Here is a 25768-nt window from a genome sequence, read left to right as displayed (position 1 = left end):
ATTCCCTCCACCACCTCCCAGACCTACCCATTCTCTTCACCACCCCCATCCCTGTCCATTCCCCCCACCACAACCCAACCCTGTTCATGTTCCATCCACCACACCCAGCCTTGTCCATGTTCCCTCCACCAACCTCAGCCCTGTCCAATTTCACTCCACCATCCCCCAGCCTGTGCATGTTCCCTCCACCAGCCCCCAGCCCTGTCCATGTTCCCCCCACCACCCCCCAGCCCTGTCCATGTTCCCCCCACCACCCCCCAGACGTGTCCATGTTCCCTTCACCACCCCACAGCCCTGTCAATGTTCCCCCCAACCACCGCCCAGCCCTGTCCATGTTCCCCGCATCACCCCACAGACCTGTCCATTCCCCCCACCATCCCCCAGCACTGCCCATTCCCTCCACCACCCCCCAGCCCTGTCCATGTTCCCCACACCACCTCCCAGCCCTGTGCATGTTTCCCTCACGAGTCCCCAGCCCTGTCCATGTTCCCCGCACCACCTCCCAGCCCTGTGCATGTTTCCCCCACGACTCCCCAGCCCTGTCCATGTTCCCCCACCACTCCCCAGCACTGTCTATGTTCCCCCATTACCCCCAGCCGTATCCATGTTCCCCCTACCACCCCCAACCCTGTCCATGTTCCCCCCACTACACCCCAGCCCTGTCTATGTTCCCCCTACCACCCCCCAGCCCTGTCCATGTTCCCCCTACTAACCCCCAGCACTGTCCATGTTCTCCCAACTACCCCACAGCCCTGTCCATGTTCCCCCACTACTCCCCAGCCCTGACCATGTTCCCCCCACCAGGCCCCTGCCCTGTCCATGTTCCCCCCACGACTCCCCAGCCCTGTCCATGTTCCCCGCATCACCCCCAGCCCTGTCCATTCCCCCCACCACCCTCCAGCCCTGTCCATGTTCCCCGCACCACCTCCCACCCCTGTGCATGTTTCCACCACAACTCCCCAGCCCTGTCCATGTTCCCCCATTACCCCCAGCCCTGTCCATGTTCCCCCCCACTACTCCCCAACCCTGTCCATGTTCCTCCCAATACCTCCCAGCACTGTCCATGTTCCCCCCACTACTCCCCAGCTCTGTCCATGTTTCCCCAACACCCCCAGCCCTGACCATGTTACCGCCACTACCCCCTCAGCCCTGTCCATGTTCCCCCCAATACCCCCAGCCCTGTCCATGTTCCCCCCACTTGCCCCCAGCCCTGTCCATGTTCCCCCCACTGCCACCCAGCCCTGTCCATGCCCCCAATGACCCCCCATCCCTGTCCATGTTCCCCCCGCCACGCCCCAGCCCTGTTCACTCCCCCCACCACCCACCAGCACTGTCCATACCCACCAGCACTGTCCATTCCCTCCACCACCCCTAGCCCTGTCTATGTTCCCCCCACTACCACCCAGCCCTGTCCATGTTCCCCCCACCACTCCCCCAGCCCTGTCCATGTTCCCCCCACCACCCTCCAGCCCTTCCATGTTCCCCCCACCACTCTCCAGCCCTGTCCATGTTCCCACCACCACCCCTTCACCCTGTCCATGTTCCCCCATTACCCCCAGCCCTGTCTAAGTTCCCCCACTATTCCGCAGCCCTGCCCATGTTCCCCCCACTACTCCCCATCCCTGTCCATGTTCCCCCCACCACCCCCCAGCCCTGTCCATGTTCCCGCCACTACCTACAGCCCTGTCCATTCCCCACCACCAACCCCCAGCCCTTTCCATGTTCCCCCCACTACCCCACTGCCCTGTCCATGTTCCCCCCACTACCACCAGCCCTGTCCTTTCCCCCCACCACCCACCAGCCCTGTCCATTCCCCCCACCAACCCCAGCCCTGTCCACGTTTCCCCAACCCCCCCAGCCCTTTTCCATTCCCCCCACCACTCCCCGGCCCTATCCATGTTCCCCCCACTACCCCCAGCCCTGTCCATGTTCTCCCCACTACCCCCAGCCCTGTCCATGTCCCCAACCACCCACCAGCCCTGTCCATGTTCCCCCACACCACCCCCCAGCCCTGTCCATGTTCCCGCCACTACCTCCAGCCCTGTCCATTCCCCACCACCAACCTCCAGCCCTGTCCATTCCCCACCATCAACCCCCAGCCCTTTCCATGTTCCCCCCACTACCCCACTGCCCTGTCCATGTTCCCCCCACTACCCCCAGCCCTGTCCTTTCCCCCCACCACCCACCAGCCCTATCCATTCCCCTCACCAACCCCAGCCCTGTCCATGTTCCCCCACCACCCCCCAGCCCTTTTCCATTCCCCCCACCACCCCCCGGCCCTATCCATGTTCCCCCCACTACCCCCCAGCCCTGTCCATGTTCTCCCCACTACCCCCCAGCCCTGTCCAAGTTCCGCACACCACCCCAGCCCTGTCCATGTTCCCCCACTACCTCCAGCCCTGTACATTCCCCCCACCACCCCAGCCCTGTCCATTCACCTCACCACCCTCCAGCCCAGACCATGTTCCCCCCACTACTCCCCAGCCCTGTCCATGTTCCCCCCACTCCTCCCCATCTCTGTCCATGTTCCCCCCACCAACCCCCAGCCCTATCCATGCTCCCCCCTCTACCCCCAGCCCTGTCCATGTTCCCCCACAACCCCACAGCCCTATCCATGTTCCCCGCACTACCCCCCAGCCCTGTCCATGTTCCCCCCGTCACCCCCCAGCCCTGTCCATGTTTCCCCATTACCCCCAGCCCTGTCCATGTTCTCCCACCGCCCCCAGCCTTGTCCATGTTCCCCCCACCAACCCCCAGCCCCATCCATGCTCCCCCCTCTACGCCCCAGCCCTGTCCATGATCCCCCACCACCCCCCAACTCTGCCTATGTTCCCCTCACCACCCCCCAGCCCTGTCCATGTTTCCCCCACTACTCCCCAGCCCTGTCCATGTTATCCCCACCACCCCCAGCCCTGTCCATGTTACCCCACTACCTCAAGCCTTGTACATTCCCCCCACCACCCCAGCCCTGTCCATTCCCTCCACCTCTCCCCAGCCCTGACCATGTTCCCCCCACTATCCCCAGCCCTGTCCTTTTCCCCCACCACCCACCAGCCCTGTCTATTCCCCCCACCAACCCCAGCCCTGTCCATGTTCCCCCAACCCCCCCAGTCCTTTTCCATTCCCCCCACCACCCCCCGGCCCTATCCATGTTTCCCCCACTACTCCCCAGCCCTGTCCATGTTACCCCCACCAACCCCCAGCCCTGTCCATGTTCCCCCCACTGCCTCCCAGCCCTGTCCATGCCCCCCACAACCCCACAGCCCTGTCTATGTACCCCCCCACCATGCCCCAGCCCTGTCCATTCCCCCCACCAACCCCAGCCCTGTCCATGTTCCCCCAACCACTGCCCAACCCTGTCCATGTTCCCCCACACCACCCCCCAGCCCTGTCCATGTTCCCGCCACTACCTCCAGCCCTGTCCATTCCCCACCACCAACCTCCAGCCCTGTCCATTCCCCACCATCAACCCCCAGCCCTTTCCATGTTCCCCCCACTACCCCACTGCCCTGTCCATGTTCCCCCCACTACCCCCAGCCCTGTCCTTTCCCCCCACCACCCACCAGCCCTATCCATTCCCCTCACCAACCCCAGCCCTGTCCATGTTCCCCCACCACCCCCCAGCCCTTTTCCATTCCCCCCACCACCCCCCGGCCCTATCCATGTTCCCCCCACTACCCCCCAGCCCTGTCCATGTTCTCCCCACTACCCCCCAGCCCTGTCCAAGTTCCGCACACCACCCCAGCCCTGTCCATGTTCCCCCACTACCTCCAGCCCTGTACATTCCCCCCACCACCCCAGCCCTGTCCATTCACCTCACCACCCTCCAGCCCAGACCATGTTCCCCCCACTACTCCCCAGCCCTGTCCATGTTCCCCCCACTCCTCCCCATCTCTGTCCATGTTCCCCCCACCAACCCCCAGCCCTATCCATGCTCCCCCCTCTACCCCCAGCCCTGTCCATGTTCCCCCACAACCCCACAGCCCTATCCATGTTCCCCGCACTACCCCCCAGCCCTGTCCATGTTCCCCCCGTCACCCCCCAGCCCTGTCCATGTTTCCCCATTACCCCCAGCCCTGTCCATGTTCTCCCACCGCCCCCAGCCTTGTCCATGTTCCCCCCACCAACCCCCAGCCCCATCCATGCTCCCCCCTCTACGCCCCAGCCCTGTCCATGATCCCCCACCACCCCCCAACTCTGCCTATGTTCCCCTCACCACCCCCCAGCCCTGTCCATGTTTCCCCCACTACTCCCCAGCCCTGTCCATGTTATCCCCACCACCCCCAGCCCTGTCCATGTTCCCCCCACTCCGCCCCAGCCTTGTCCATTCTCCCCACCACCCCTCTGCCTTGTCCATGTTCAACCCACCACCCTCCAGCCCTGTCCATGTTACCCCACTACCTCAAGCCTTGTACATTCCCCCCACCACCCCAGCCCTGTCCATTCCCTCCACCTCTCCCCAGCCCTGACCATGTTCCCCCCACTATCCCCAGCCCTGTCCTTTTCCCCCACCACCCACCAGCCCTGTCTATTCCCCCCACCAACCCCAGCCCTGTCCATGTTCCCCCAACCCCCCCAGTCCTTTTCCATTCCCCCCACCACCCCCCGGCCCTATCCATGTTTCCCCCACTACTCCCCAGCCCTGTCCATGTTACCCCCACCAACCCCCAGCCCTGTCCATGTTCCCCCCACTGCCTCCCAGCCCTGTCCATGCCCCCCACAACCCCACAGCCCTGTCTATGTACCCCCCCACCATGCCCCAGCCCTGTCCATTCCCCCCACCAACCCCAGCCCTGTCCATGTTCCCCCAACCACTGCCCAACCCTGTCCATGTTCCCCCCACCGCCCTCCAGCCGTGTCCATGTTCCCCCCACCAACCCCCAGGCCTGTCCATGTTCCCCCCACTACTCCCCAGCCCTGTCCATGTTCCCCCATCACCCCTCAGCCCTGTCCATGTTTCCCCATTACCCTCAGCCCTGTCCATGTTCCCCCATTACCCCCAGCCCTGTCCATGTTCCCCCTATTATGCTCCAGCCCTGTCCATGTTCCCCCATTACCCCCAGCCATGTCTATGTTCCCCCCTTTACCCCCCAGCCCTGTCCATGTTCCCCCATTACCCCCAGCCCTGTCCATCCCCCCCACTACCCCCACCCCATCCATGTTCCCCCATTACTCCCAGCTCTGTACATGTTCCCCCCATTACCCCCAGCCCTGTCCATGTTTCCCCATTACCCCCAGCCCTGTCCAGTTTCTCCCCTACTTCCCAATTCATTCTCCATGCCCCACCCCTTGCCTTGTCTGATTTGGATTCAAAGCCATGCCTGCTCATTGCACTTGAGTCGTGTGGACTTTGCACGTGAGGCAAAAACATAGAGGAACTGGAAATGTGTGCAAGCATGTTTCCACGTGAGCGTGCTTGCACAGTTGCCCCACAGTTACAGTGTCAGTAGGCACTGCCTGGACACAGTACAAAGTACAAAAGCACCCATTTGCACCAGCCATGATGTACATAGTTTCCCAGTTTCCATTATCTGCGTATATAGTCCCATCTTAAAGAAACCATATTATTCTCCCATAAATTTTTATTGCTTACAATTCTGGTGTCCCTCCTACAGGAAGGATGTTGTGAAACTTGAAAAGCTTCAGAAAATATTTACAGGGATGTTGCCAGAGTTGGAGGATTTGAGAGGTTAATGAGCTAGGGCTGTTTTCCCTGGTGCTTTGGAGGCTGAGGGGTGACCTCAAAGAAGATTTTAAAATCATGAGGGGCATGAATAGGATAAATAGATGAGGTCAGTTCCCTGGGGTGCGAGAATCCAGAACTTGAAGGCATAGGTTTAGGGTGAGAGAGGAACGATATAAAAGGGACGTAAGGGGTGACTTTTTCACGCAAAAGGTGGTGTGTACATGGAATGAGCTGCCAGAGGAAGGGGTTAAGGCTGGTACAATTGCAGCATTTAAAATGCACTTGGATGGGTATATAAATAGGAAGGGTTTACACTGATATGTGCCGAATGCTGGCAAATGGGATTAGATTAATTTCGGATATCTGGTTGGCATGGGCGAGTTGAACCGAAGGGTCTGTTTCCAGTCTGTACATTTCTATGACTCCATTAGCATGATTCACTGTACAAGAGAATGCAATAGCCATTAGACATGCCCTTTAGATCTGAAACAATGATCCCATTCATCCTTTGCTTTCAGATACTGAGCCGTGCCAGTAGGAGGGACCCTGAATGCATCAGGGCAATATAATGACTTAGATCTGCAACTCCACGTGAGTTGGAGCACAGCCTGTGCAAGAGCCAAAGGTCACTTTGTCCTATTCAAGCGTTAATGTGAATCCTGCCCACCCAACAGAAAAGACCAATTAAGAGTACAGTAATTACTACTGCATTGCCACCTCCTTGTCATGTCTTTTATTCACTCTCTTAATACTACATTCGTGAACATCAAAAGAGTTCATCCAACTTCCATGTCAATGACATACAGATAATGCAGACTTGGAAACAGAAGTTGCTATTAAGCTACGCTGGAGACAGTGCACTGAGTCATTCACTTAAAGTTGGAGATAATAACCTTCAATTTATTTTCACCAAATTAATGAACCATAGTGTTTTCCTCAAAGCAAGTTTACCAAATCACTGGACTCACCTAGAGACCTGAGCAAAGACAATGGAAAGTTTCTGTTGCTCATGTTGGCACCTTTCAGACATCGTGGTGAATCATAATGACTCCTTTTTGTGAAATCTCAGGATTTTGAAGATAACCTGATTTTGTTAGTCAAAGTGCAAAATGCTGAGGTCATGCAGTGTGACATTGCATAGTCCTTGTCCAATAGAGTATTGGCTGGCCTTTCAACATCTTGTACCAGTGTTTTCTTGACAGTAAAGATTTCCTTTCCAGGATTAACCTCACCTATTTCTAGTTCAGCCTCACACAGATTGGCATTAGACTCCTCGATAAATTTCAGCCATTGTATGGGCAGTCTTTGACAGGTCTTTCATGACCTGATATGATTCCATGTGAGAAGCAAGCAGGCTCCTTTTCAAGGCCATGCTGCTGAAGTCTTCACATCTGTCCTCTTCAGCACAGTTAGGGAAGAACCTTTACTGTCTGTACCAGTACTTGCTCACCCAGTGCAAGAACATTTCTGCTGATTTTCCTTTTGCTTTAGCTAATACTTGGAGTGTGCCAATGTTTCAGTTGGTGGCTCAGGGAGTAAAAGTAGAAAATGGAACCGTGTGCTGTCGGAAACCATCTGTGTAAATTGAGTCTACTCTCTGGATTGCAGAGGAATGAGAGGATATCTTGTTAAGATACACCAGATTCCGAAGGGATATGATAGGTAGACACTATGAGGATGGCTCCTCTGGATGAGAAATTTAGGACGTGACTTAGCAAAAGCAAATGGGATAAAAACAGACAAGAGGGTTGTGATTCTTTGGAAATGTCTACCCTAGTATGTTGTCAATACTCTGTTGTTTTTTTGATCTTACAAAGAATCAAAGGACGTGGGGAGTGGGAGAGATGTGATGTTGAGGCAGGAAGTCAGCCATTTTTATGTTGACTAGCAAAGAAGGTTGAAGGAGATTTTTGGTCTACTCCTCCTATTTCTTAATTTCTGTCTGTCCTCCTTACAGTGTCTTTTTCAAAACACTCATGCTATTCTAAAGGTGTGTAATAAAAGAGTTAGGGTGCGAGATAGAGTAATTCCAAGTGCAGGTTGTCAAAATATTAGAGTTTGATGTTGTGAAGTATGTACCATAAGTAATGATGTGAATGAAGTCATATCCAGTTGAGTTTCCAACTGAGCTGCCACCCTCCCTCCCTCTCTCAGTGAGAGAAGTTTTGTGAACACTGTTGTGAGATGTGGAGTGGTTAAGAGGTATACTCAGACTTACAGTTTGAACATAGTCACCAAACCTGTTTCTATACTTCTCCATGGTTTTGGAAATGTTGCATGTAGCAATGAACTACAGACATGTAGCCATGTCTGTCCAGACCTGCTGAAGTGCAATCTTAGGCCATTCCTGCAATAGCTGGGGAAAAGTACAACATTTTTAGCCTTGATTTATACTCCACCTGGGTCTCCAGGGGCATCATCAAAAACCTGGTAGGCAGTCAAGAAATAAGTCATCATGTTTCAAAGTGATTTTTTAAAATGTGAAAACAAAGATAAATGCATACTAATTTTAAGAGATGAATTTCCACTGTTAATTGGCTTAACAGCATCCTCAGATGCCTTTTGTGTACACACCACCTGATGCTCAACACTGATTTGATGGAAATGAGAAAAATGTGGAAGTTAAAATTGTCCAAGCATCTTCCCAAGCAACATCACGTAGGCATCCAAGCATCCATTCCACATCTCGAGTTAAAACTGGGATATATGTGCTTTGAAAGAAAGTAGAATGAAGGAGCGAGAGAAGGATTGGGTGTGATTTTGTGTGTAGAACACAGCCACATTAATGGAAAGGGAGACTGAGAGAGGTGTTGATTTCAGCTGGTTACTGTAACAACTGAATGTTTACAGAGTAAGTACTTAGCTCACTGCCATCGTTTAAAAGCAGAGTTTGAACTAACTTGCCGATTGCTATAGAGAGCTATTACTAACACAATTGGCTGCAAATTTTCTTCATGCTTTGACAGGTTCCATAAAGCAATGGGCTTGCATTTCAAAAGATACCAGTAATTTAGTATAAAATGTTTTATGATGTAGTGCTTCTTTCGATTTAAAATAACACATGTTCAAGATTATCACAAGTATAAAATGTAAATACACAGCATGGAGATAAACACACATTGGAATTCTGGCAAAGGAAACTGCTGGATTGGATTTCACATTTACTACAACAAAATAACTAAGAAAAATATAAGTCATACAAATAAAATTTCAAATATGACGCACATTAGTAAAAGCATTTGGATTACTTCCCATCCAAACGTGTCGCAATTGTCGATAAAAGGATGTTACCAACATTCCTCCTTTTGTTCTTCTCATTTCTGAAGAAGGGTCATTAGACTGTAAAGGTTAACTCTGCTTTCTCTCCACAGGTGCTGCCAGACCTGTTGAGTTTTCCTGTTTGTATCTCTGATTTCCAGCAACCATAGTTCTTGGTCTTTTTTTTCCCTCTTTCCTTGACCCAGCCTATTACAGAGTCTACATAATACACAAACCTTGGGGCCTATTTAGTTCAGACCTGCAGAGGAACAATTATTTATGAGCCTTGACATGAAGAGGTTGGGTCTTAACAAGGTATTATTTATTCATAAAGCAGTCTCCAACAATAACATTTTCAAATCCTTTACTTTATACAACATCTCCTACCCCACTTTCTTTCCCTGCCCCCACCCCTCTTTGTATACATTTGTAGCTGAATGCATTTTCCACTACTCCCAACCCACCATGTCTCTGACTTGGCAAATTCAGATAGTCTTGAGGTTTCACAATTGTTCCAGAATGCATTGTCTTCAGACTTGGAAGATTAATAGGTCTTTATTTTCAGGATTGTTAATCTTGATTTTGATCATAATCATGTCTGTTCTATAAACTGTCCATCTGTTGAAGGATCTTTCTTCTCTTGGATGTCCTTCAGGGAGGAGACCATTCTTGCTAACTCAAGTTGTTGGTCTTTTCTAAAAGACTCTGGGCTTATTGAGTATCTTTTAGAGAGGTATTTGCCCTTTTAAAGCAGGGAGCTATTACTTAAACAACATCTGGGGGAAAATGGAATCTCATGAGTTCTGTCATGATGGCTACTGCCTCGTGTCCAGTGCCTTGCCACTAGCTGCACTGGACCCATCAACGTCGAAGTCACCATGCTCTGACGCTATCACTCACCGCTGGGCTCCCACTCACTGCCTTCGTTGATGCCATTGATGTCACCTCAGCCAAGCTTTCCAAGAGCAAAGGGTAAGAGAGAACTGTAGAAAAAAGAAAAGAAGAATAAAAAGAAAAAGAGAAATGGATTGAAGAAAGTAATGGATGAACAGGAGCCTGAATGGGGCTACTCCACCAATGCCATCTTGGATCATCTTGTTTCCAATACCAGGGTCAAAACCAGGCAATTTACATTTGGTTTTGTGACTTTCTTCAGACTTTGCTGCACTTAAATACATCTAAGTAACTTGCTGGGCCATTTCACAGTGCAGTTCAGAGTCAACTAAATTGCTGAGAATACAGCATGAGAATGGCTACTTTTCTTTCTTTAAGGATATTAGTGAGCTGTCAAAAAGAAAATTGATCCATTCAGAGAGAATCTTACCTCTTTTCTTCTTACACGAATTCCAGTCTTCTGACTAGCCAAACAGCAGGATACAGGCTGAACCCAACCCAACTGCGACTTACTTTGTTTTTATGTTTGTTTCTTAGCTCTTCAGCCTAAGGGCAACACCAAGTCACATACTCATTTCACAGCACCTGTAAAAATCATAAACAGAAAATCGGTTAATACTCTTTCAACATGCTCCCCTGTCCATTGTGTTTCTAAACTGATACCTCACAAGATAAATATAAGCTACTTTCCAAGCACACGGTCATCCCATAGAGGCTTCTACCATTCCCTCATGTCATTACACTGACAAAAAACTTGCTTTATATTTTTTATCCTAAAAAGTTATCTGTGAGAGTGCAATGAACTTCCATCAATATTTTCATCAATAATTTGCAGCACTGGATTGTGAATTGGCACAGGTAGTTGTTATATTAATACCTAATTTTCACTTCAGCTCTGAATATCAAACCAACAATGTTGATTTAGGCCATTTCCTTTCGTGAACAATATCACAAAGTTTCTATCATAATAATTGACAGTGCTGTCATGTAACTTAAAAACAAAGAACCTCTCATAGTAAAATATGTATTCAGCTGCAAAGAGAAATCATTCAGTGGAACTGTGTAAACACAGGGCACATTAGGGGGTAGTTTTGAGTCTGGGCCATTTCCATTCAGCTAACCATTGTCCATCACTCTCACTTTTCACTTCTGCTGAAATCATTGTAAATTAATATCAGGAGAAATGTATAATAGACAGCTGAATTGATAGTTTCTGTTCCACACTTTTATCCAATATCCAACTTCGACCCCAACAAATCTTATTTCTTAGATTACTTTTTTTTCTAAACATACACAGCTGCAGCCAGTGTCCTCTCAATTACCAGCACAGCATGATTTTGATGAATATTTCTTTTGGAAACTTTTCAGTTGCAGTCAGGACTGTCCACATATTCAAAGTTTTGTTCAGTTATTTTCTAGTTGCTTGCACAAGTTGCAGGGGGTCTTTGGATCATCCTCTTTTTGGGTAAAATGACAAAATAATGGGACTTTGCCAAGCACATTCAGATCTTCATGCTGGGAGGAACATTTGAGCATCATCTGATATCTAACATACCTACTCGAAATGTCAAAACTGTGGAACAATTGGCCCATATCAATTTACTCAGCAAAAATACAAAGAGAGGTCGCAGTCATTTGATGGGAAGCTCATGGATTTTTGAGACAAAAATGTGTTTGTAAAAATGTATATTTTATTAATTTGAAGATGATACAAAAGATCACTGGAAATCATTCAAAATAATATGTTCATCTGTTGTTTCGTTCTTGTATTGATGATTAGGCAGTAGAATGTTTGCAAACTTTATAAGTGTGAATGAGATAACAATAATTTCTCAATTTTTTTACATTTAACCATAGCATTCTCCTTGAATTACATCTAAGTAAAATGACTATGATATGCATGTGAATAAGAAACCACCCATTGAAATCAGAAGTTGATCGAACCTCCTTTGTCAAACCCATGATATTCCCTAATTTTAATTTATTGCTTCAGTCTTTTCAGTCCATCTTAATAGAATTGAATAACATGTGTTCATTGGGTTGAATTTAAAAGTACTAACTTGCTGAGAGCTGGATGGCTCAGCATAGTGACCTGGGGCATATTCCAGCAACCTGGGGCATATTCCAGCAACATGCAAGAAACATGGAGGTTAATTCCATGTGTAAAGTCAATGACCAAATTATGGAAAAATTGACAGTGTTAGCATTAAGACCATAAGACCATAGGAAATGGAAACAGGCACGGGCCATACAGCCCCTGAGCCTGCTCTGCCACTCAAGAGGATCACGGTTGATCTGACATTACTGACGTTCACTTTCCAGCCTTTTCCCCATAACCCTTGATTCTCCTACTGATCCAGAATCCATTTTCCTTGGCTATAAATATTCATAAGGCCTCTGTCCCACAGCTCTCTGTGGTAAGGAGTTTCAATGACACACAATCCTCAGAGAGAAGAAATTCCTCCTCATCTCTGTCTTAAATGGATGCCCTTTATTCTGAGTCTATACACTTTGGTCCTAAGCTCTCCCATGATGAGAAACATCTTCTCAGCTTTCACTCGGCCAAGACCCTTAGGAACCCTATATGTTTCAATGGGGTCACCTCTCAATTCTTCTTAACTTCAATGATTAGAATCCCAACCAGTTAAACTTTTGCTCATAAGACAATCCCTCTGTAGCAGGGATCATCCAAATAAACCTTCTTTGAATTTCCTCCAATGGAACAATATCTTTCCTTAAATAGGGGGACCAAAACTGCTCACAGTACTACTGAAAGGTCTCACCAACACTTTGTACATTTGCAGGAAGACTTCCTCACTCTTATACCCCAACCCTCTTGAAATAAGTGCCAATATTCCATTAACCTTCTTGATTACCTGCTGCATCTGTGCGCTAGCTTTTATGTGTTTTGTGCAATTGCCTAATGGTATTAGCAATAGAATGTTATTCCAGAAACTCAGCTAATGTTCTGGGTTCATATCCCATCATGACAGGTGGTGGAATTAAAATTCAATAAAGAACCTGGAATTAAGGGTCTAATGATGACCATGAAACCATTGCCATTTGTCAGAAAAACCCATCTGGTTCATTAATGTCCTTTAGGGAGGGAAATCTGTCATCCTAGTCTGGTGTACATGTGACTCCTGACCCACAGCAATGTGGTTGAGTCTTAACTGCCCTCTGGGCAATCGAGAATGGGCAATAAATGTTAACCTGGCCAGAGATGCCCACATCCCATTAGTGAATAAAACAAAGTACCTCCAAGTCCCTTTGCGTTTCAGCTTTCTGCAGCTTTTTTTCCGTTTAAATAATACTATTTTTTTTGTTCTGTCTTCCAAAATGAACAATTTCACATTTTCTCGCAATTTTTTGCTCACTAACTTAACCTGCTGATATCTCTGCAACCTGCCATTCTGCCTGTTTTTGTGTCATCTGAGAAATTTAGCTGCAATGGATTCGCTTCCTTCCTCCAAGTTATTAGTATATATTGTAAACAGTTGTTCTCCCAGCATTGATTCCTGTAGAAGCCCACTGGTTCCAGACCACAAATCTGAAAAAGACACCATTACCACACTCACAGTTTCCTGTCCATTAGCCAATTCTCTATCCACATCAACATACTGCCTCCAAAAGTATGTGTTCTTATCACTTAATGTTTTGTGACGCACCTTATCAAATGCCTTCTGAGATTATTATTTTAAAAATCTCAAAAATCACTAAACTAAAAAACTCATTTATGCAGAATTATAAGCTTTGCTTAGAGCAAAGTTGTAAACATAGCGCAGTGAGATAACCTTGAGCATGTTTGTTGGGAAGTTCAAGATACTGAAAACTTTTGACTGTGAACCAGATTTCTTAAAAATTATGTTGATCCACAAAGAATTCTCATTTTAACAGAATATTTAATAAGTAACAATAGAAGCTGTTTCTTTCAGACCCACAGGCAATAGTAGGAGATCCCTTTTAAAGCTGGCCATCATAGATAGCACTTTGTAGATCAGCCTTATTTGACACATACACACAGTCATGCTGGATAATTCCCATTAGGCTGAGATAAGACAGAAACTATCAATTTATACTGAGATTGTGAGCATAATCTGAATGTAATATTTTCCATGAATCCTACATTTATTTTTGGGTAGATTTATGACTTCACATTTGTTTTTAAAGGGATAATATTGAACATTTAGTAAATGGTAACTATGCAAAAAATATAAAGTAATTAAAACAGACAATTCAGCTTTCATACTAAATCAGTATCGTAATGTAATCCAGGATTAATTCCTATGCTAAAACAGTGACTGCTATAAAGGTTGTAGACTGACATTAAATGCCTCAAAGACCAACAAAACAAAACATCTCGAGAATTGTAAAGTGAGGAATTCAAGTTACTAAGATTAGTTAATAGAGTTGTGTCTATTAAGATATGGCAAATAAGTTTGTTTTATTCTAGGATATCTTTGGTAGTCTCGGACCTGTGGGCTGTGAGGATATCTCATTTTTGGCCTTGTCTACAGCTGGTAAAGCTTGCTAAGTTCCAGCAATGATTTAGAAGCATTTGATTGATTACATCAAATGTGGGTGGCATAGTAGCTCAGTGGTAAGCACTGCTGCCTCACAGTGCCAGGGGTCTGGGTTCACGTCTAGCCTCAGGTGACTGTCTGTGTGGAGTTTGCACACTCTCCCTGTGTCTGTGTGGGTTTCCTCCCACAGTCCAAAAATATGCGGGTTAGGTGAATTGTTTGTGTTAATTTATCCATAGTCAATATAGAGTACAGGAATGGATTATTCTTTGGAGGGTCATTGTGGACTTGTTGGGCCAAAGGGCCTGTTTCCACACTGTAGGAATTCTATTTTTAAAATTCACTTTGCCGAGGAGTGAAGCTGGTAGAACCACAGCACGTACATCTGTGAGTACCTTTTGAAAATAGCCAGTGCATTACCACATGATTCCTGGGTATGAGTTAGCATGAGTGGGTGTGATGACCTACAGAGTCAACTTCAACTCTAATATTAAAAATTCCTTCTGAAGTAGGACTTGGAAGAGAAGGAATTGCCAGAATAATGTGCACACATTTAAAGACTGCACCTTGTTTTAGAGATGCCTTAGTGGATGTGATACTGGAGCTGTAAGAGCCCTTAGGGAGATACTGTTCCCTATGGTCAGCTGAAAGATGCTAGCTCTTAAAAGAAAGAAGATGCAACTAGAAGTTATTTGTTCTTGAGGTTTGCAGTGGGGATGTGGTGCAACACACATGCACTCTGTGCCAAAATATGTATTGACTGAAGCAGGCCAGGAAAAGTGGGAATAATGACACATTCAATTATATTCTGATATGTGAATTACTCCAAGTGCATCACTCAGTCTTCTCCAGTGTAAGAAATTAGAAACAAGAGCTGGAGGAGGCTACTCGATCCCTTGTGCCTGCTCACCCATTCAACAGGATCATAGCCAATGTCCTCATGTCTCCTGGCTGGCTGGCCCTCCACCATGATCGTATGCTCATCTTTATGCACTACCATGCCTCTCCCTCATAATTACTGTCTGTAAATGTCTTCCCTTCACACATTCAACATGTGCTGTTACTTTCACTCATAGATGTCTTGTTCCTTCCTTGCGGGAGATATAAACACAGAACACTAAGGAAAATCAGAGCACCGTTTGGATCTGGCATAGGTCTCGTAGCTAACAAATGCAGAGGATGCGGTTATGGACATTGGTGGAGTCGTGCTGTGCTTAAACATAAGAAAGGAAAAAATGGCTACCTCCCATCTTACCTAATGACAGAATGAAACACCAGATAGCAAACACATACAGACTTTTAGAATAGACCCTATAGGCAGTACAACTTAAAGAAAATTACATGACACAGGATATTCCAGTATAAAGGTAACTTCAATTAGGCTCTCAATGCAATGGAGTCAGTATAGTGTATTGAGTCAGCCAATGTGATGTCCAGTGGCATCAGTAAGCACAGAATCCAAATAATTTGAAAGTCTGTGACATTACAGTACAATAAATAGTCTCTTTTTCTCCTAAACTTCAAGACATGTATCTGAATGAAAACTCAGTCTTTGTAGTTTATGTTAGATGAGCTAACCTATGACAGTATTGAACTATATCGTACTGGCAATGCCGTCTGACCCAAGAAACCACATCAGGCAATGCTCATTCATGACTTATGAAATATGATCTTTTTTATTTAATTTAAATTCACAGCTCAAAATATTCTTACCTTGACGATTCTAATTCACGTCTTTAATCACTTACAGCACATTCAAGTATGCTGCGCTGATCCAGAAGTATGAAAACAGGCTTCATTGAGGTAGAACATTCTGCGTGTGCACTGTTGGTTTAACAGGACCCATGTAGACCACATACCAGCTGAGAAATTCACACTTCACAGCAGCTAGTTAGTCGGGATTGATGGTAGGAAGGTAATTAGGTTTTGACTTATTAAGTTCAGTCTAATTTTTGAGTCAGATAAATAATTTCTTCTGTCTTGCCCATTCTTGGCCTTAAACTTCTGATGCACAGAAATTTATGAAATATCACTTTGAAACACAGGGATTATAAGGAGTATATGGTTATTTGCAGAGCTGCTTTGTTAGGAAGATGAAAGAGGTTGTAGAAAAGTAGGTTTTGTTTTGTTCCTTGCAGAGAATTGTGAGACGGGTGGACCTCGTGAATCTCCAAGCAGCTTAGGAGGTAATTTATACCACGTTGAGTGCCTCCTCCGACTCCTCTGAAGATGTGCTGTGCATTGGTCATCCAACAGTTACAAACCTTAGTAATGTGTGTGGTCCTATTGAGACCTTGGCTGACCTTTGTTGCAGGATTCCCGCAGATCAGTCCAGAAGTCTTTACAGATGGCCTGCTCATACCAAACTTTGCTTTGATATCACTTTCCTCCTTAGGTGTCATTGATTGCGCTCCTCACTGCTGTCATCTGGCACCTTTTAAATGGCTACCTGCTGACTCGAAACAGCCTGTCAAAAAGTTCTTTATTCTTTTGCGCAAAGAGGTCAGGGAAGGAAATACTGTAACAGCTTCTCAGGAATCCTCTACACACCTATATAAAAAATAACTGTTTGTGTTGGTACACCAGCTGCAGATTGATGGAATGAAAGTATTTTCAACAGATGAACTATCGTGGGAGATATTAGCAGGAAGTGATGCCCTGCATTTACAGGAGGCTTCCTAATCAGAGCCATAGATCTAAGCACATGGACACTCTGACTGACAACGTGATTATAATTGTGATATCATTGTTACATCATTAGTGACAAAGTGACCACAATTGACTGCTCCCACAAACATAGCATCAGTCACCTGTCTGAGACATTTGTATGCTGCGGACTTTGAGATCTGGCAAGTGTCTCTGACAGAGTCCGGAAGGATTCAAAGACAAAATTGAGGTTTTGAACAGCCAAGCATTGTTACTGGGGTCTTGCAAATTGTTACACAATTTCAGATCCAAGTTTCTTTTTTTTCAACTTTCCTTTTTGTTGTTGGAAATGCTTTTCAGTTCCATGCAAGCTTCTTTTAGCTTTTTGACTGATAAGCAAATGTATTAATTGGGTAAGTTGTTTCTCATCAATTCAACAGCTTCCAATGAGTGCATATTCTCATTCCTTGTTTTCCTTCCTGAGTGCATTAGCTCACATTTTAATTGCAAATCCAACATGTCTCCATCGACTGCAAATATTTTACTTACCGCACTCTCTCTCCCCTGAAATATTCTGGTTCACTTAAATAGCTGTAAGGTTTCCAATTCAACTAGTTAGAATTAACCCCATTCCAGTCAGAGTGCACACTCCTCCTCAGAGGGTCAGGCTGCCTTGCAACAGTGTAAGTTAGTTTCAACTTGTGAATGCTGGAAATCTTAACTGTTCTGAATAGGAGTCATATTGGACTTGAAACATTAACTATGTTTCTCTCTCCACAGTGCTAAAGGCCTGCTGAGTTTCGCCAGCATTCTCCGTGCATGTTGCTATAGCATGTTTTTTTTTAAGCGTTTGTTTCAGGATAGTTTGATAGTCAAAATTTGACACCTTACTAGGAACAACTGTCCAGTCAGAAATGGCTTTTTTTTAATGACAATGAAGCATGAAGTTGATGTGCTGTGTGTTGGAAGCAATGGACACAGATTAAACTGCTTTGTGATCCCTGTGACTGTTTTGGGGTATTTCAATTTATTTTAATTCTATCTGATACAATTCCTTTCTAACTGGCCGTAACCTTCACCTCTCCTTCATGTTCCCATCTCCCTCTCTCTCTCTCTTTCTTTTTCACTTTGTAATGAAATGGTGGCTCCATTGCTATTGGGACTGATTATAGATCCACTCCACCTGATGTTCACTTGCAGTGTGTAAAGCACCCAATAATATTCCCATTAAATTGTATCAGTCAAATCTTCATCAAACCACATTTCAACCAATCAGCGAGAAGGATCATGCATGGAACTGAAAAGCTTTTTGAACAACTGAAAAGAAATCACATAAAATAAACTTGCATTTAAATTGTGTGATAACATGGATTAAAATAGACAGATCAGTAAGACTGACAGATAGACAGACCAATAGCTGGATGGATACACAAATAGGCAGGCAAGTATTGAATTGAATTGAATTGAATTGAATTGAATTGAATGGAATTGAATTTATTGTCACGTGTACCAAGACACAGTGAAAAGCTTTGTTTAGTGAGCAATACAGGCAGATCACAGAGTTAAGTAGCATAGATAAATAAATAATAGGTAACCAACAGCAAAAACAATAACACAGGTACAGGCAAATGTTACAAGTTTGTCAGTCCATTCAGTATTCTCACAACAATAGGGCAGAAATTGTTACGAAACCAGCTGGTGCGTGTGTTCAGGCTTCTGTACCTTCTCCCCGATGGTAGCGGTTGTAGAAAAACATTGCCAGGGTGGGATGGATCTTTGAGAATGCTGGCGGCCTTTCCTTGATAATGGGCCTGGTAGATGGATTCTATAGATGGGAGGTTGGCCTTTGTGATTGTCCGGGCTAAGTTCACCACTCTCTATAGCTGTCTCCGATCTTGAATGGTACCAGGTAGTGATACATCCCGACGGAATGCTCTCGATAGCGCACCTATAAAATTTGGCAAAGGTATTCGCTGTCATGCCAAATTTCCTCAGCTGCTTGAGGAAGAAGAGACATTGTTGGGCCTTTGTAACCAGTGCGTCTACATGAAGAATCCATGAAAGCTCGTTGTGGATGATCACTCCCAGGAGCTTGACACTCTCCACTCGTTCTGCCTCTGTGCTGTTAATGTGTAGGGGGGCATGAGTAACATCCCGCCGAAAGTCAATAATGAGATCTTTGGTTTTGCTGGTATTGAGAGCTAGGTTGTTCTCAATGTGCCATTTTTCCAGGTCTTCCACCTCCTGTATGTAATCTGTTTTGTCACCATCTGAGATTCGACCGACTATGGTGGTGTCATCAGTGAACTTGCAAATGGCATTAATCTGGTATTTGGCGATGCACTCATGGGTATACAGTGAGTACAATAGGAGGCTGAGTACACACCCCTGGGGGCTCCAGTGTTGAGTGTTAGTGAGGATGAAATGTTGTCCCCATCGTCACTGATTGAGACCTGTGGGTCAGGAAACTGAGGATCCAGTTGCAGTGAGTAGGGCTTAGCCCGCGATCATCAAGTTTAGGAATCAATCTCGAGGGGATAATAGTGTTGAAGGTTGAACTGTAGTCAATGAGTAAGATTCTTACAAAGCTGTTTCTGGTTGTCACAATGTTCTAGGGAGGAGTGAAGGGCAAGTGATATGGCATCTGCCATGGATCTGCTGGTCTGATAGGCAAATTGGAGTGGGTCAAGAGTAGTGGGGAGGCTGGAGTTGATTAATGCCATGACCAGCCTTTCAAAGCACTTCATGACCACCGAAGTTAGGGCCACTGGCCAGTAGTCATTGAGACATGCTGCATGAACCTTCTTAGGCACAGGGATGATGTTGACCCTTTTGAAACAGGCAGGGATAGTGGCCTGCTGCAGGGAGAGGTTAAAGATGTCCGAGAAGACCTGTGCCAGTTGATCTGTGCATGCTCTGAGTGCACAGCCTGGTACTCTGTCTGGTCCTATCGCTTTCCTTGGATTCACACATTGGAAAACTGACCTCTGATGCAGTGACTGTTGGGAAAGACTCATCAGGACTTATCGGAATAGGTGTTAACTGTCTACTGAAATTCTGTTCAAAGCAAGCATAGAAGGCGTTGAGATGATCTGTGAGGGATATGTCATTGTCTGCTATCTTGCACTGTCTCTTTTTAGAACCTGTGATGTCATTCAGTCCTTGTCATAGTTGCCGGGTGTCTGTCTGGGTCTCTAGATTGGATTGGTATTGGTCCTTGGCTGTCTTAATGGCTGTGGTCATACTTGGATTCCTTATATTTGAGTGGGTCTCCTAATCTGAAGGCCTGACATCTGGTTTTTAGCAGTTCTGTATGTTCTGATTCATCCAGAGTTTCCTATTGGGGAACACCCAGATTGACTTCCTCAGTATGCAGTTCTCCACACACTTGCTGATAAAGTCTGTGACGGTGGTGGCGTTTTCGTTCAAGGTACCAGAGGACTGTTTGAACATGTCTCACTCAGCCAATTCCAGACAGCACCGGAGTTGACCGTCTGCCTCTTCCGATCAGCACTGGACCTGTATCCGCTTGGGGGTCTCCTTTTTGAGCTTTTGCCTGTAAGTTAGGAGAAAAAACACAGCATTGTGGTTGGAGTTCCTGAAATGAGGACGAGGGATGGAGCAGTAGGCATCTTTCACAGTGGTGTAGAGTGCTCTAAAATGTTCGGGCCACTGGTGGGGCAGGTAATGTTCTGGTGGTACTTGGGCAACACCTTTCTTCAATTGGCTTGATTGAAGTCACCATTCACAATAATTAGAGGGACAAATAAATGGAGAGACCGGATAGATTAACAGCAAAGCAGGAAGACAGACAGGGAGGCATTTTAATAGATCCAAAGATCGATCTCACTCAAGCATACTTTTTTTATTCATTCACAGAATTGGGTATCATTGGCTGGACCAGCATTTATTGCCCGTCCCTAATTGCCCAAAGGTCAGTGAAGAATCAACCACAGTTACATGTAGGCCAGACCAGGTAAGGATGGCAGATTTCCTTCCCTGAGAAATGTTAATGAATCAGATAGGCTTTTCTTTACATCAAAACTAGTTTCATGATCTTCAGTAGATTCTTAATTCCATATTTTTAATTGAATTCAAATTGAATCCTGCTATGTTAGGATTCAACCCCAGGGTCCCCAGAACATTACTGGGGTTACTAGATTAATAGTCTAGTGACAATACCACTGGGCCTACCATACTAAACATCTGCGTCATAACATGATCAATGGTCATGTTTGATCTATCTTTATGTTTCATTTTCCATTTTTATTTCTGCTTTTGGAATTTTTTGCAATGGGGATCTTTGCAGATGAGCTGTAATGGACCAAGATTAAATCTACAGGATATTCCCATTGACCAATGTCAACGACTACTCCATGAAACAGCAATTTTCAGCTTCCAGGAAGTAACTAGGCAGACATTCAATAAACCAGAACATGTGAAAAATAAAGCTAGAATTGGAATTCCAATTGTTAGAGATATTCAGTGCTTATTTTTAACCCTTGTGAAACCATAAAATCATTTGCTATGCGCCAAATTGTATATTGAAATGTATTTACTTATTTAGTTATATATTTAATGGTGAAATTGGAATCGACTCTTTCCTCAGAAATCATTTTCTCCAAGATGCCCTGTTTTCTATTCAATTTGACTCCTGTCAGAAATGAAATATTTCTGGCAGTATTATTTCTGATGCCATGTATTCTTCATGTGAGTATATATTTTTCTTATTTTGAAGAATTTTGACAGTAATTGTTGGTCTGGTACTGTTTGTTGTTGTACTGAGGCCTTTTTCCAGAATTCAGAAGTTAAAATGGAGGATACCCAGCTTTTTGGTTAGAATCGAGGATTCCTGCCCTTAAAACATGAAATGGGGAACTCTGATTTTTCTCATGTCTTCAGGTTTCTCGCTATAATCATGGTTTACTGAATGGTTCTTGGCCCTTGTGTTTTAAAAATGATTACTGCATTTGCTGTGACTCTTTTGAATATCTTCAACATTTTCTGTGGTAGGTATCAGTCAAGTACCAAAACTTTCTTCTCCTGTTAGATGATCTCTGCTTCGGCCCTTAATCTGCCCAATGTCATCATTTTATAACAAAAACAGAAATTTCTGGAGAAACTCAGTAGGTCTGGCAACATCAATGGAGAGAAAGCAGACTGGGTCCGGTGATGTTTCTTCCAAACTGGTAATAGCTAGGAAAAGCTGGCATTTATGAATTTTTGGCCTTATAGAATCATAGCATTTACAGTTCAGAAGGAGGCCATTCAATCCATGGAGTCTGTACTGGCTCCTGAAAGAACTAGTCCCATTCTCCAGCCCTATCTCTGTAACCCACCAACTTTATTACTTCCAAATATAATTTCAGCTCTGTTTTGAAACATCCTGTGACATCCCCTCCATCACTCTCCCAGGCAGCACATTTGAAATCTTAACAACACTCTGAGTAAAGAAGATTCTCATCTCACTCCCAGCACTCCTGCTAACAATCTTGAAATTGTGACCCCTGGTTACTGACATAACAACTAGTGGAAACCGAATATCCTTCTTTATCCTGTTAAACCTGTTCCTTGGGCATTGCTGGCTGGCTAGCATTTGGTCCCCCATCCATCATTGTCCTTGAGAAAATAGTGATCAGCTGCCTTTCTGAACTGCTGGAGTCCACATGCTTTAGGTTCACCTATGACGCTCTTGGAAGGGAATTCCAGGATTTTGAACACGTCAATAAGCTCACCTCTTAATCTTCTCTGCTCCAAGGTGAATAAGCCCAATTTCTCTCATCTTTCCTTGTATTTAAAACCATTCATTCCTGGTATCATTCTCGTTAAACTCCTTTGAACTCTCCAGGGCTTTCACATTCTTCCATAAATAAAGTACACAGAACTGAATAGTTTGCTCCAAATGTGGCCTGACCAATGATATGTAGATCACTTCCTTGCTTTTATACTCTATGCTTCTATTTACAAACTCAAGATCCTATGAGCCTTCTGAACAACTGTTTCAACCTGCCTGGCCACCTTCAGAGAATTATGCACGTGAACCCTGAGGTCCTTTTGCTTCTGTCTTCCCCACAAAGTTATACCATTGAGCATGGATTGTCTCTCCATGTTTTGTTCTACCAAAATGCATTATCTTGCATTTCTCTGCATTGAAAATCATCTGTCAGGTGTCTGCTCATTTGGTCAAATTGTTAGTGCCCTCTCTGAAGTCACTCGGCATCATCCTCATGAGCTAAGCATCATGTGCAAATTGAGAGATTTTGGCTTCAACAAACATCTCCAATTTATTAATATAAATCATAAAATGCTAGGGTCTCAACACTGATCCCTGGGGAACACGGCTGTCAATGTGTCTTCAACCTGAGAAGTGCACATCTATACCTGTCATCTGTTTCCTCTCTTTTCGCCAACTTCACATCCATATTGCCAAGCACACATCAATCCAAACATTTCTAATTTGCTAGCCTGTATTGCTCACAAAACAAAACTTTTCACTGTACTTCAGTACATGTGATAACAAAAAATCAAATCAAAATTGTGTCACTGTGTCAAATGCTTTTTGAAAGTCCAAATATATAACATCCATAACATTACTCTCATCCACTGCTTGTGTCACCTTGTCAAGAGCTCAATTAAGTTCATCAGACATGAGCTGCCCTTGACAAAGCCATGTTGATTGTCTAGTATTAACTCATTTTTCTCCAAGTGTATACTGATCTTATCCTGCGTTATGGCCTCCAACAATTTTCCCACTATTGATGCCATACCTCTCTTTCTCTATGCATATGATCATCCAACCCTTTTCTTCCTACCAGGAGTTGCTTTCTCTCTGCCTGTTTGTGCTCAATTTCCACTTATCTTCACAATCCTTCTCCCTAACCTGTCCCCTCCTCCCGAAACCCAAGCCCCATGAATTAGAGACCAATAGATACAACAATAAAAGACAATCCAGCCACTGCTCCTTGACATTCAAATTGTTACCATCACTGCATCTCCACTATCAACATCCTGAGGGTTATCATTGACTAGAAACTCAACTGGACCCAATACATAAACATAATGGCTGCAAGAACAGGTCAGAGGGTAGGAATACTATGGCGAGTAACTCACCTTCTGAATCCCCAAAGTCTGTCCACCATCTACAAGGCACAAGCCAGGAGTGTGATGGAATACTCCCCACTTCCCTGGATGGGGTGCAGCTCCAACAACACTCAAGAAGCTTGACACCACCCAGAACAAAGCAGCCCACTTCATTTGCTCAGTATCCACAAACATTCACTCGCTCCACCACCAATACTCAATGTTAGCAGTGTGTGCTATCTATAAGATGCACTGCAGAAATTCACCGAAGGTCCTCAGACAGCATCTTCCAAACCCATGACTTCCATCTAGAAGCCAAGGGCAACAGATCCATGGGAAACCAACCACCTTCAAGGTCCCCTCCAAACCACTCACTATTCTGACTTGGAAATATGTCACTGTTCTTTCACTGTCACTGGGTCCAAATCCTGGAATTCCTTCCTATTGATATTGTGGGTCAACCCACAGCAGATGGACTGCAGCAGTTCAAGAATGCAGCCCACCGCCATCTTCTCAAGGGCAACTAGGGATGGGCAATAAATGCTGGCCCAGCCGGCAATGTATGAATTCCACAATGAGTAGAAAAAGCCCCCTGTTTTCAGTATAAAAGCCACCTATTCCTAGCTACCATCAGTTCTGAAGAAGTTCCAGACTTGAAACATTAACCCTGCTTTCTCTCCACAGATGTTGCCAGCCCTACTGAGAACAGAGTTCCTCCAGCAATTTCAGTTTTTGTTTTGGATTTCAAGTATCTGCAGTTCTTTGTTTTATTTTTATGCCATCATTTTAGTTACTGGCCTTGCAATGTCTCTAAGTCTGTGATCTCAGACTGTCTGTGAATAGAGCACCAGCCCTGTGGAAACATTTAATGAGGTGAAATGTAATTGATGAACTGCTTTCCATAGTTCTGTCGTAAATGTAACTACTAAAATTTCCCTCAATTCATTGACACCAGACTAGAAATCATATCACTGAATAAAAAATATAATTTTTTGGATTGATTGGGATACTTTACTTTTACAATTCACAGGATAAGGATATCATTAGCTCGGCTAGCAGTTATCCCCCATCCATAATAACCCAGAGGGCAGTTGAGAGTCATTTACATTGTTGTAATTCTGAAGTTACATGTTTAGAATTATTGAATCCTATAATGCAAAAAGTGACCATTCAGCCCATAGAGTCTGCACCAGTGTTCTGTAGAGCATCTCGTCCAGAGCCAGCCCCTACCCTGTCCCCATAGATCCATATTTACTCAGGCTAATCCACCTATCCTGCATATCCCTGAACACTATGGGCAATTTACCATAGTCAATCCACCTAATCTACACACCTTTGACTGTGGGAGGAAACCCACACACAGGCAAACATGAGAACTCCACATAGTCACCCAAGGCTGGAATCAAACATGCCATGAGGCAGCAGTGCTAACCACTGTGCCACCATGCCGCCAGTTTCATGAAGGCCAGGCTGAATAATGATGGCAGTTTCCTTCCCTAAAGGACATTAGTGAACCAGATTTTTTTTTTCAACAGTTGACAACAGATTTATGGTCATCATTAGACCCTAAATGATGGAAATCAATTTCTATGATCTACTATGGTGGGATTCAAACTTGGGTCCCCATAACATTGTGAGCAAGGATCACCAGTCCTGAAAAGTGAACTCTGATTTCTCTCCA

General features: G+C 45.2%; 1 long non-coding RNA gene across 1 annotated transcript; it reads right to left on the bottom strand.

Moving 5' to 3' along the window:
* Positions 1-9494: 9494 nt before the first annotated feature.
* Positions 9495-16172, bottom strand: LOC148152126 (uncharacterized). The gene is made up of 3 exons (XR_015758061.1): positions 16075-16172; positions 10269-10423; positions 9495-9927 (listed from the first exon to the last, which is right to left on the bottom strand). It is a non-coding gene; the product is annotated as an uncharacterized LOC148152126 (long non-coding RNA).
* Positions 16173-25768: the final 9596 nt, after the last annotated feature.

This window comes from Chiloscyllium plagiosum, unplaced genomic scaffold (assembly GCF_037043375.1).
Source record: "Chiloscyllium plagiosum isolate Xiang-an unplaced genomic scaffold, Cpla_swu_hap1 HiC_scaffold_1, whole genome shotgun sequence".
Classification (NCBI taxonomy): domain Eukaryota; kingdom Metazoa; phylum Chordata; class Chondrichthyes; order Orectolobiformes; family Hemiscylliidae; genus Chiloscyllium; species Chiloscyllium plagiosum.
This window is presented reverse-complemented; position numbering and strand designations above follow the sequence as displayed.